The sequence below is a fragment of the Micropterus salmoides genome, unplaced genomic scaffold, assembly GCF_014851395.1.
Source record: "Micropterus salmoides isolate LMB-PRFRI ecotype aquatic unplaced genomic scaffold, ASM1485139v1 Ms_hic_scaffold_5, whole genome shotgun sequence".
Classification (NCBI taxonomy): Eukaryota; Metazoa; Chordata; class Actinopteri; order Centrarchiformes; family Centrarchidae; genus Micropterus; species Micropterus salmoides.
In genome coordinates, this window is record NW_024044237.1 from 18,668,418 (window position 1) to 18,681,547 (window position 13,130).

Consider the following 13,130-nt stretch of genomic DNA (forward strand, 5'->3'; position numbering starts at 1 on the left):
TCTGTTGCAGTTCATTGGCGTTCTTTGTAAGACCGCACTGAAGTAGGCTTAGAGGAAACATCAGGAAACGTTTACAGCTCGGAAAAGAAGGGCGTCTCGTTTCGTCCTGCCGCCGTGTTTCTCTTTTCTAATATATAAACAGAGCACACCTGGAAGATTTGATGTTAATAATTCAGCTTGGAGGATTTCGGTTCTTTTTTCTCTGAAAATGTCCGTCTCTGGCATGACGTTTCAGCAATCACTTGGCAATTGGCGTTTGTATTTCGGACCGCAACGGGTAATGGCTCTTTTCTTGTTTTACTTCTTTAACATCGTCGCAGGTCAGATCCGCTACTCGATACCAGAGGAGATGAAGAAGGGCTCTCTTATCGGTAATGTAGCACAGGATCTTGGTTTGGATTTGAAAAGACTCCGCTCTGGCCGTGCCCGTATCGTGACCGGAGAAAACATCCACTACGCCGACCTGAATACAGACAAAGGGATTCTAGTTGTGAATGAGAGAATAGACCGAGAGCAGCTTTGTAGAGACGTAACACCATGCAGTTTCAGCTTTGAAATGATTTTAGAAAATCCTATGGAGCTACATCACATAACAATTGAAGTGTTAGATGTGAATGATCATCCTCCAGTATTCAAGAAATCAGATATCATGTTAGACATAAGCGAGTCGGCTAACCTTGGGGCGCGATTTGTGCTGGACAGTGCGGAGGATCCTGATGTTGACGTGAATGGCCTGCAGAATTATGTTTTAACCTCAAACGATAATTTTGTTTTAAAGCAGCATGTTAATCCAGACGGAAGTAAGTATGCAGAGATGGTGCTTCAGAAACAATTAGACAGAGAGGAGGTCCCGCATCTCTCTTTAAAGCTTTTAGCAGTAGATGGCGGGACTCCACAGAGATCTGGCACCGTAAACATAGATATAAAGGTTTTAGATGTAAATGACAATGCTCCCGTTTTCAACCAGTCAGTTTATAAAGCCACTGTGATTGAGAATGCAGCAAAGGGCACTAATATCGTCACTGTTAATGCTACAGACGCGGACAGTGGGTCGAATGGTTACATCACATATTCGATTTCAAACGTGAAGAGCAATATAGCTGATTTGTTGTCCATAGATCAAGTCTCTGGTGAATTATTTGTTTCAGGTCCAATAGATTTTGAAAAAGATAAAAAATATGAGCTTAGAATCGATGCAAAGGATCAAGGAGGTTTGACAGATTCAAGCAAAGTGATAATTGAAGTAAGTGATGTAAATGACAATGCTCCTATCATAAGCATTATGTCATTCACTAGTCCTATTTCAGAGGACTCCCCGCCTGGTACAACTATCGGCATTATAAATATAAAAGATCTTGATTCGGGTGAAAACGGACAGGTATCATGTAGAATCGAGGAAAATGCACCGTTCAAGATTAAATCCAATTTAAGAAATTACTATACTTTAGTAACAGATACTGTATTAGATCGTGAAAGTGTTTCAGAGTATAACATCACTGTAGCTGCGACAGATGAAGGAATGCCTCCTCTCTCAACAAAAAAAACGTTTCATTTAAAGTCTCTGATGTGAATGATAATGCTCCAGTGTTTTCAGAAGGTGTTTACAATGCGTTTATCACAGAGAACAACTCTCCAGGCGTTTCTCTTGTCACGGTTGGAGCTAAAGATCCCGATGAAAACCAGAACGCCCGTATGTCTTATATTCTTGTGGATTCAGATCTTGACGGGTCTCCAGTTTCTCACTGTGTGTCAGTTAATGCCGAAAGCGGAGTGATCCATGCAGTGCGGTCATTTGACTATGAGCAAATCAAACAGCTGGTTTTCGTCGTCAAAGCGCAGGATGGAGGCTCCCCTCCACTCAGTAGCAACGTGACTGTGAAAATAATGATCCAGGACCAGAACGACAATCCACCTCAGGTTCTGTACCCAGTCCAGACCGGTGGCTCTCTGGTGGCTGAAATGGTGCCTCGTTCAGCAGATGTGGGCTATCTGGTCACTAAAGTGGTGGCTGTTGATGTGGACTCTGGACAGAATGCCTGGCTCTCCTATAAACTGCAGAAAGCCACAGACAGGGCGCTGTTTGAAGTGGGCTTACAGAATGGAGAAATAAGAACTATCCGCCAAGTGACTGATAAAGATGCTGTGAAACAAAGACTGACTGTTATAGTGGAGGACAACGGGCAGCCCTCTCGTTCAGCTACAGTCATTGTTAACGTGGCGGTGGCGGACAGCTTCCCTGAAGTGCTGTCGGAGTTCACTGACTTTACTCACGACAAGGAGTACAATGACAACCTGACTTTTTACTTAGTGCTGGCTTTGGCTGTAGTTTCCTTCCTCTTCATCACGTGTTTAGTGGTTATTATATCAGTGAAAATCTACAGATGGAGACAGTCTCGCGTCCTGTATCACTCCAATCTCCCTGTGATTCCGTATTATCCACCACGTTACTCAGACACTTTGGGGACAGGGACTCTCCAGCACGTGTACAACTACGAGGTGCAGGACGACTGACTCCAGAAAGAGTGATATTAAATATATGCAGCCGATGAGTCAAAGTTTAGTGTGTGTGGATGGAGCTGGGGCTGATACACCACAGGTGGATAAGGAACTCTCAGGAAACTGTTCTCAAATGTCAACACTGGTGAGTGATATATTTAAAATTCTTTTTCTGTTTTCTCCTGAAGTGTTTTGATGAAAGTGTTCGCGCACGGCTGTCATTAGGAATTCAGTGTCACTGTCCATGGTGCTTGAACGGTCACATCATTTTGAAATATCTTTCTTTACGTCTTGTAGTGCAAACAGAGCTATTTATATTCCTATAAAATGCTTTACATACTACCGCACAATGAGATAATTAAACATTATCACACTAATCACAATCTATTGTTTTGGCAGTTTCATTCATCCATTTTAAGATTATCCAGTTACAGGTCGTAGAACTTAATCCATGGGAGGGGCATCAACCATTTTATACTTTATTTTGATGCATGTTTTTGTCACTCATTTATATTGAGTATTCCCACTGTGAGCAATCCGAAATTGTGTTTCAATACGAAAACAACTCTCTACACATTTCACAGGGGAAAAATTATTGTAATTATTTGACGAGTAAAATTTGAAAGCAATGTGATTTCAGCATTACCTTAAACTAGATGCTTTTGTGGAAAAGGCCCTTCTTAGTGTACAAGTATGAACTTCATCTATACTGCTTCAATATGTAGAGCTTTATTCAGATGTTTTAAGTAATAAAAACATCACCATAAGCTTGACAAGATTAACATGCAACATTTGAACGGTTCAAAACAATGTGCACACCACATACATTACCATTGTTGGGCTCTGAGCGCCGCTGTTGATACATCACTGACTTACTGTCTAAATAATCTGTGCAGCGGTCCACCCCTTTAATTCATTTCAGTGTTTCACTGCTTGGAAAGAAGACGGTCTGGCCGCCACGTTTAAAGTGCAGCGTTTTCCGTGGAATTTCGCTGCATTAAAATATCATTGCGTTTTAAATTTATGGATTTAAATACATCAGTTTTAAATTGAAAGGATTACTGCGTCTCTTCCTCTGGATTCATGATGGCTTCTATGTGGATAACTGCTCGCAGAGGCCGATGGCAAGCACTGTTTGTCATTCTTTGTCTTTTCAAGCTGAGCTCAGTGACTGGACAGGCTCGGTATTCCGTACCGGAGGAGCAGGCAGAAGGCTCTTTTGTAGGAAACATTGCTAGAGATTTAGGTTTGGATGTGGCGAGGCTCATATCAGGCAAAGCTCGTATTATTACAAAGGGCAGCCGACAGTACGTTGATTTAAACCGAGACAAAGGCACTCTTGTTATTAAAGAGCGAATCGACCGAGAAGAACTGTGTGGAAAGACGACGCCCTGTAGCTTTAGTTTCGAGGTCATTTTAGAGAATCCAATCCAGCTTTATCGGGTAACAGTGGAGGTAACAGACATAAACGATAACAGTCCGTCGTTCCCAAAGGATGAAATCAATTTGAAAATTGTTGAAAGTGTCGCTCCAGGGAGTCGTTTCTCACTAGAGAGTGCTGACGACCCTGATGTTGGTGTTAATGATATTCAGAAATACACTCTTAAACCCTCAGAATATTTCAAATTGGAGGTACAGAGCCAGCCTAATGGAGGAACATTTATCGAAATGGTTTTACAAAACCCGTTAGACCGAGAAAAAGTGGAGACTCACACACTCGTGCTGATTGCTTCAGATGGAGGTGAGCCGCATAGATCAGGGACAGTGCGTATTCATATCACTGTGCTGGATGCTAACGATAATGCGCCAGTTTGTAGCCACCTGTTTATAAAGCAGATGTGAAGGAGAATTCTCCTGAAGGAACTGTGGTAACCACTGTTAGTGCAAATGACCCAGATAAAGGAGTTAATGGAGAGGTGACTTATTCCCTAGCACATGTTGTCAGAGAATCGAAGCAGCTGTTTGAAGTGAATGTTAAAACTGGAGAGATTAAAGTTGCAGGTAAACTGGATTTTGAAAAATCTAAGACTTATCAATTAAATGTCAAGGCTAGCGACCACGGGGGGTTTTCAGATACATGCAAGGTTATTATTCAAATAACAGATGAAAATGACAACTTGCCTACAATACAGCTTATGTCATTTTCTAACTCGATAGCGGAGGATTCTCCTCCAGGTACAACTATAGCTGTTCTTAACGTCGATGACGAAGACTCTGATGGTAACGGTGTTGTCAAGTGCTCCATTAACTCTGATGTACCTTTTAAAATTGAGTCTTCATTAACAGGATATTATTCCATAGTAACCGAAGACTTCTTGGACAGAGAAAGTATTCCTGAGTACAATATCACCATATCAGTATCTGATCAAGGCTCCCCGCCTCTGTCTAGCAGTAAAAACATCAACGTAAAAGTGTCTGATGTGAATGACAGCCCACCCAGATTTGATCAATCAGAATATATTAAGACTGTACCAGAGAACAACTCTCCTGGATTTTCGGTGTTTACTCTAAGCGCTAGTGATGCAGACTGGGGCCAGAACGCTCGGGTTTCTTACTTTGTGGAGGAGAAAGAGATTAACGGGGTATCTGTGTCTTCGTTAGTGTCAGTGAATTCAGAAAATGGCGTCATTCATGCAGTGAGGTCATTTGATTATGAGCAGATCAAGTGGTTTGAATTCAACGTGACTGCTCGTGATGCTGGATCCCCTCCTCTGAGCTCAGTGGCTACAGTTAGAATAATGATCCAGGACCAGAACGACAACCCCCCTCAGGTTCTGTACCCAGTCCAGACTGGTGGCTCTCTGGTGGCTGAAATGGTGCCTCGTTCAGCAGATGTGGGCTATCTGGTCACTAAAGTGGTGGCTGTTGATGTGGACTCTGGACAGAATGCCTGGCTCTCCTATAAACTGCAGAAAGCCACAGACAGGGCGCTGTTTGAAGTGGGCTTACAGAATGGAGAAATAAGAACTATCCGCCAAGTGACTGATAAAGATGCTGTGAAACAAAGACTGACTGTTATAGTGGAGGACAACGGGCAGCCCTCTCGTTCAGCTACAGTCATTGTTAACGTGGCGGTGGCGGACAGCTTCCCTGAAGTGCTGTCGGAGTTCACTGACTTTACTCATGACAAGGAGTACAATGACAACCTGACTTTTTACTTAGTGCTGGCTTTGGCTGTAGTTTCCTTCCTCTTCATCACGTGTTTAGTGGTTATTATATCAGTGAAAATCTACAGATGGAGACAGTCTCGCGTCCTGTATCACTCCAATCTCCCTGTGATTCCGTATTATCCACCACGTTACTCAGACACTTTGGGGACAGGGACTCTCCAGCACGTGTACAACTACGAGGTGTGCAGGACGACTGACTCCAGAAAGAGTGATATGAAATATATGCAGCCGATGAGTCAAAGTTTAGTGAGTGTGGATGGAGCTGGGGCTGATACACCACAGGTGGACAAGCAATTCTCAGGAAACTGTTCTCAAATGTCAACTTTGGTGAGTGATAAATTTAATCTTCTGGTTTCCATTTTCTCCTTCTTCTGGTATCTTTTCTCCTCAAGTGTTTAGACTGAGGTGCACTGCTGGCAGTACCGCCTTTTTGTCACTGTCCATGGTGCTGGAACGGTCAACGCTTCATTTTGAAATACATGTTTTTGTATGTTTTACGGGAAACCAAATTATGAATGCCCTCACTGAATGCCTTACATATTAACGGCCCATCAAGATAATTTATTATAAACACAATATCCACGTTCTGGGTGTTTATTTTTGGCAGATGCATCCATACATATTAAGATTATCCAAAACAGTAAGACTTCAGCTTGATCCATGAGACTGAAATCCACCAAAATTTTGTTTTCATGCAGGTTTTGTCGCTTACAGATATTGAATAATATCAGTCATTAATCTCTAAATGTGCTTTACGATATGAAAACAATTTCTTTACACACCTTACAGGGGGAAATTAAATCCCAACAAAAGACAATTTCTTCCACCTATTGTTTTCTTAAGCCATATCTTCTTTTCAGTATTTGGAATGAAGTATTGTTTGTGTGTCTAACCTTCATGTTTTCTTGTTTTGTGATCTATTCTCTTGACCATAATCAATGTTTCACCATATAGCATCAGTTGAGATCTTAGTGAAATTATTATTATTTTTTTAATCCTCGTTATTTCAGTATCACCCTAAACTGCATGCTTTTGTGGAACACGGCCTGCAGTATTTAATCATTTTCATTCGTACTGCTCCTATAGTGCTTTAATCTATTTGTTTTATATAATAAAAAATATCTATAAACTTTAAACACAAGACTTAAACAGTTCATAATAATGTGCACACCACATACATTACCATTGTTGGGCTCTGAGCGCCGCTGTTGATACATCACTGACTTACTGTCTAAATAATCTGTGCAGCGGTCCACCCCTTTAATTCATTTCAGTGTTTCACTGCTTGGAAAGAAGACGGTCTGGCCGCCACGTTTAAAGTGCAGCGTTTTCCGTGGAATTTCGCTGCATTAAAATATCATTGCGTTTTAAATTTATGGATTTAAATACATCAGTTTTAAATTGAAAGGATTACTGCGTCTCTTCCTCTGGATTCATGATGGCTTCTATGTGGATAACTGCTCGCAGAGGCCGATGGCAAGCACTGTTTGTCATTCTTTGTCTTTTCAAGCTGAGCTCAGTGACTGGACAGGCTCGGTATTCCGTACCGGAGGAGCAGGCAGAAGGCTCTTTTGTAGGAAACATTGCTAGAGATTTAGGTTTGGATGTGGCGAGGCTCATATCAGGCAAAGCTCGTATTATTACAAAGGGCAGCCGACAGTACGTTGATTTAAACCGAGACAAAGGCACTCTTGTTATTAAAGAGCGAATCGACCGAGAAGAACTGTGTGGAAAGACGACGCCCTGTAGCTTTAGTTTCGAGGTCATTTTAGAGAATCCAATCCAGCTTTATCGGGTGACAGTGGAGGTAACAGACATAAACGATAACAGTCCGTCGTTCCCAAAGGATGAAATCAATTTGAAAATTGTTGAAAGTGTCGCACTAGGGACTCGTTTCACTTTGGTGAGTGCTGACGACCCTGATGTTGGTGTTAATGATATTCAAAAATACATCTTAAACCGTCAGACAATTTCAAATTGGAGGTACAGAGCCAGCCTAATGGAGGAACATTTATCGAAATGGTTTTACAAAACCCGTTAGACCGAGAAAAAGTGGAGACTCACACACTCGTGCTGATTGCTTCAGATGGAGGTGAGCCGCATAGATCAGGGACAGTGCGTATTCATATCACTGTGCTGGATGCTAACGATAATGCGCCAGTTTGTAGCCAACCTGTTTATAAAGCAGATGTGAAGGAGAATTCTCCTGAAGGAACTGTGGTAACCACTGTTAGTGCAAATGACCCAGATAAAGGAGTTTATGGAGAGGTAACGTATTCTGTCCCTCATATCTCCAAAGATGCAAAGCAGCTGTTTGAAGTGAATGTTAAAACTGGAGAGATTAAAGTTGCAGGTAAACTGGATTTTGAAAAATCTAAGACTTATCAATTAAATGTTCAGGCTAGTGACCACGGGGGTTATTCAGATACGTGCAAGGTTATTATTCAAATAATGGACGAAAATGACAACTTGCCTACAATACAGCTTATGTCATTTTCTAACTCGATAGCGGAGGATTCTCCTCCAGGTACAACTATAGCTGTTCTTAACGTCGATGACGAAGACTCTGATGGTAACGGTGTTGTCAAGTGCTCCATTAACTCTGATGTACCTTTTAAAATTGAGTCTTCATTAACAGGATATTATACCATAGTAACCGAAGACTTCTTGGACAGAGAAAGTATTCCTGAGTACAATATCACCATATCAGTATCTGATCAAGGCTCCCCGCCTCTGTCTAGCAGTAAAAACATCAACGTAAAAGTGTCTGATGTGAATGACAGCCCACCCAGATTTGATCAATCAGAATATATTAAGACTGTACCAGAGAACAACTCTCCTGGATTTTCGGTGTTTACTCTAAGCGCTAGTGATGCAGACTGGGGCCAGAACGCTCGGGTTTCTTACTTTGTGGAGGAGAAAGAGATTAACGGGGTATCTGTGTCTTCGTTAGTGTCAGTGAATTCAGAAAATGGCGTCATTCATGCAGTGAGGTCATTTGATTATGAGCAGATCAAGTGGTTTGAATTCAACGTGACTGCTCGTGATGCTGGATCCCCTCCTCTGAGCTCAGTGGCTACAGTTAGAATAATGATCCAGGACCAGAACGACAACCCCCCTCAGGTTCTGTACCCAGTCCAGACTGGTGGCTCTCTGGTGGCTGAAATGGTGCCTCGTTCAGCAGATGTGGGCTATCTGGTCACTAAAGTGGTGGCTGTTGATGTGGACTCTGGACAGAATGCCTGGCTCTCCTATAAACTGCAGAAAGCCACAGACAGGGCGCTGTTTGAAGTGGGCTTACAGAATGGAGAAATAAGAACTATCCGCCAAGTGACTGATAAAGATGCTGTGAAACAAAGACTGACTGTTATAGTGGAGGACAACGGGCAGCCCTCTCGTTCAGCTACAGTCATTGTTAACGTGGCGGTGGCGGACAGCTTCCCTGAAGTGCTGTCGGAGTTCACTGACTTTACACACGACAAGGAGTACAATGACAACCTGACTTTTTACTTAGTGCTGGCTTTGGCTGTAGTTTCCTTCCTCTTCATCACGTGTTTAGTGGTTATTATATCAGTGAAAATCTACAGATGGAGACAGTCTCGCGTCCTGTATCACTCCAATCTCCCTGTGATTCCGTATTATCCACCACGTTACTCAGACACTTTGGGGACAGGGACTCTCCAGCACGTGTACAACTACGAGGTGTGCAGGACGACTGACTCCAGAAAGAGTGACTGTAAGTTCGGCAGAGCTGGTAGTCAGAACGTGCTGATAATGGACCCCAGTTCTACAGGGACGATGCAGCGGATACAGAGTGAAAAGAGCATCCTGGATGAACCAGACTCTCCTCTAGAGGTGGGTTTATTTATCCATCATTCTTTACAAATTTATAATACATTAATTATGGTGTTTTTTAGATTACTGATATTACTTGGTGTTGGCTTGTAACACGCCTGCTCGTCTTCAGTACCACTAGTGACGAACAGTTCCTCTCAGACTTCAGTAAGTTAACTAAATTAAGAGAGTCAGCAAGGAAAATGAACACCATAAACTTCACTTGACTCTTTCTGAAATGTGTACACTGATGCTGTTACATGCCACCAACCTGGAATCTTGTCTGTACTGCAGGGTGTTTTGTTACTTTTGCAATTAGAAAATATAAATGTACTTCATGCTTCCAGGTATGTTTGCTCTCCCACATCTCTTCCTGTCTCTTAGTCCCCTGATGCTTCATCCTGTTTATCCTATTATCAATTTTAGTACAACGTATACATGCACACATTGAATTAAACGCAATGTCTAGATATATACAGCGGTAGTGGCATCTGCAAATTCTCTAGTGCTATTTAAAGATCACCTCAACACCACCACCATTTCTTTAGTGACATCACTTGTTATTTTCATATCGAACTCTAAGGGCCGCTGTTGGTCTTCAGAGCACATATGGAGCTTTTGATATTCAGCTACACCTCCATTACTTCTCTTAGTGTACCGCGGAGAACAGGACACTCGGTCCGCCTTTTCACTTGTGATTTTTTGGCTAATGTATTCGCTGTTGCACTGTGGATTATAAATACATTGACTGAAGGACGATACGGGGTAAAAGGTCAGCATTTTGCGACATACTTTTATATGATTTTGGGTGGATTGCTTCGGGAATATGTCTTTTATCGGCAGTCAACTCACGATTAAATGGCAAGTACGGGCCTTCATCCTTGCTTTTCTCATTGACGCGACGGTCTGTCAGATCCGCTACTCTGTCCCAGAGGAGATGAGAAAGGGTTCCTTTGTCGGAAATGTGGCTGAAGATTTAGGTATCAACGTTAAAAGACTGATATCAGGCGGTGCCCGAATAGTCAGCGGTGACAGCAGCGAGTATATCAGGCTGGATGTAGACAAAGGGATTCTAGTCGTGGGAGAAAGAATAGATAGAGAGCAGCTCTGCGGGCAGACATCGCCCTGTAGCATGAATTTCGAAATGATTTTGACGAATCCAATGCAACTACACAGCGTTGTAGTGGAAGTGTTGGATGTTAATGATAACGCGCCCGTGTTTCATGAGAAGGAAGTGCATTTAGAAATAGTGGAGTCTGCTCTTCCAGGAACAGAAATCTTACAAGAGAGTGCCACCGACCTTGATGTTGGCATCAACGCTTTGCACGGATATACGTTACAGCCAACAACACATTTTAATATTAAGGTCCTGTCCAGCCCAAATGGTCATAAATATGCACAGTTGTATCTTTCTAATGCTTTAGACCGCGAGAAGGATGAAAAGCTGCTTCTCATGCTAACTGCTGTGGACGGTGGTGAACCACAGAGATCAGGGACACTAAAAATACATATAACTGTGCGAGACACAAATGACAATGCTCCGGTTTTCACGCAATCAATTTTAAGGCTTCTGTTAAGAAAATGTTCCAAAAGGAACCTTAGTGGTGATCGTGAGCGCAACAGATGCAGATGAGGGGATGAATGGGCATGTTACATACCACTTTAATCGCATGGCTAGTAATGTTGCTGAACTGTTTCATCTGGATGAAAACAGTGGAGATTTAACTGTAAACGGTATGATTGATTATGAAGAGAATAAAATATATGAGATAGGTGTCCAGGCGAAAGATCAAGGTGGACAAAGCACATCAACAAAAGTAATAATTGAAGTGAGGGATGTGAATGACAATAACCCTGTAATAGCACTGACCTCGTTTTCGAGTGCCATCCCTGAGGATTCCCCCAGCGGGACTACTGTGGCGATCATTAACGTTAAGGATCTAGATTCAGGCAAAAATGGCAAAGTTGATTGCTCGATAAACGACAATATCCCGTTCGCAATCCACTCATCTCTAAAGAATTATTATACTCTGGTGACAAACGGTGCCCTTGACAGGGAGCGTAATCCTGATTACAATATCACTTTTACGGCTGTGGATGAAGGTAGCCCACAACTCTCGACTAACAAGACATTAACACTTCGAGTATCCGACGTCAATGATAATGCCCCAGTATTTGAACAGAGTTGTTATGAAGCTAACATCATGGAGAATAACTCCCCAGGATTATCTGTGTTTTCAGTGAAAGCACGCGACTCTGACTCCGGGCAGAACGCACGCGTGTCTTACCTGCTTATTGATACTCAGTTAAATGGTAACCCCATATCCACTTACATATCTGTTAACGCAGAAAGTGGAGTAATACAGGCAGTTCGATCATTTGATTATGAGCAAATTAAAACTCTAAATATTTTTGTGAAAGGACAGGATGGGGGTTCCCCGCCTTTAAGCAGCAATACCACAGTTAAATTAAATATTCAAGACCAGAACGACAACCCCCCTCAGGTTCTGTACCCAGTCCAGAGTGGTGGCTCTCTGGTGGCTGAAATGGTGCCTCGTTCAGCAGATGTGGGCTATCTGGTCACTAAAGTGGTGGCTGTTGATGTGGACTCTGGACAGAATGCCTGGCTCTCCTATAAACTGCAGAAAGCCACAGACAGGGCGCTGTTTGAAGTGGGCTTACAGAATGGAGAAATAAGAACTATCCGCCAAGTGACTGATAAAGATGCTGTGAAACAAAGACTGACTGTTATAGTGGAGGACAACGGGCAGCCCTCTCGTTCAGCTACAGTCATTGTTAACGTGGCGGTGGCGGACAGCTTCCCTGAAGTGCTGTCGGAGTTCACTGACTTTACACACGACAAGGAGTACAATGACAACCTGACTTTTTACTTAGTGCTGGCTTTGGCTGTAGTTTCCTTCCTCTTCATCACGTGTTTAGTGGTTATTATATCAGTGAAAATCTACAGATGGAGACAGTCTCGCGTCCTGTATCACTCCAATCTCCCTGTGATTCCGTATTATCCACCACGTTACTCAGACACTTTGGGGACAGGGACTCTCCAGCACGTGTACAACTACGAGGTGTGCAGGACGACTGACTCCAGAAAGAGTGACTGTAAGTTCGGCAGAGCTGGTAGTCAGAACGTGCTGATAATGGACCCCAGTTCTACAGGGACGATGCAGCGGATACAGAGTGAAAAGAGCATCCTGGATGAACCAGACTCTCCTTTAGAGGTTAGTTAAACAATGTAGCTGCATCTCTGTGCCGTTTTTTTTCTCTTTCTTTGTTATTTACTATGATAGTGAACTGTTGCGCACTTTACCCTTATTTTCAGCACCACGATCAGCACCCCCTTTGCATTACCTGCCTCTGGATTTAAATTCAGAACTTGAAAAAGATAACATTATCTGCATTCTCAAACAACTATTATTTTATACGAACATTGATTTTACATAGTTGCATTTTGTGTTTTTCTTGTTTTTTGCTGCATTAGAAAAATGCTAAGTACTGACAATCAGAAATGCCCTTTTTAATGATTCTGTAGTTTTTTTTAACTATAATGTACATTTTATTTCCTTTGTAGTTGCTATTCCTCTCTAACTTCTACAATTCGAATTATAGGTAGAA

General features: G+C 42.4%; 1 protein-coding gene and 2 pseudogenes across 1 annotated transcript in view; all 3 read left to right on the forward strand.

Annotated features, from left to right (window-relative positions):
- Positions 1 to 13,130, forward strand: part of LOC119889225 (protocadherin gamma-A11-like) — a 261,420-nt gene that overhangs the window by 128,092 nt on the left and 120,198 nt on the right.
- On the forward strand, positions 6,811 to 9,642 carry LOC119889317 (annotated as a pseudogene).
- On the forward strand, positions 10,142 to 12,760 carry LOC119889255 (annotated as a pseudogene).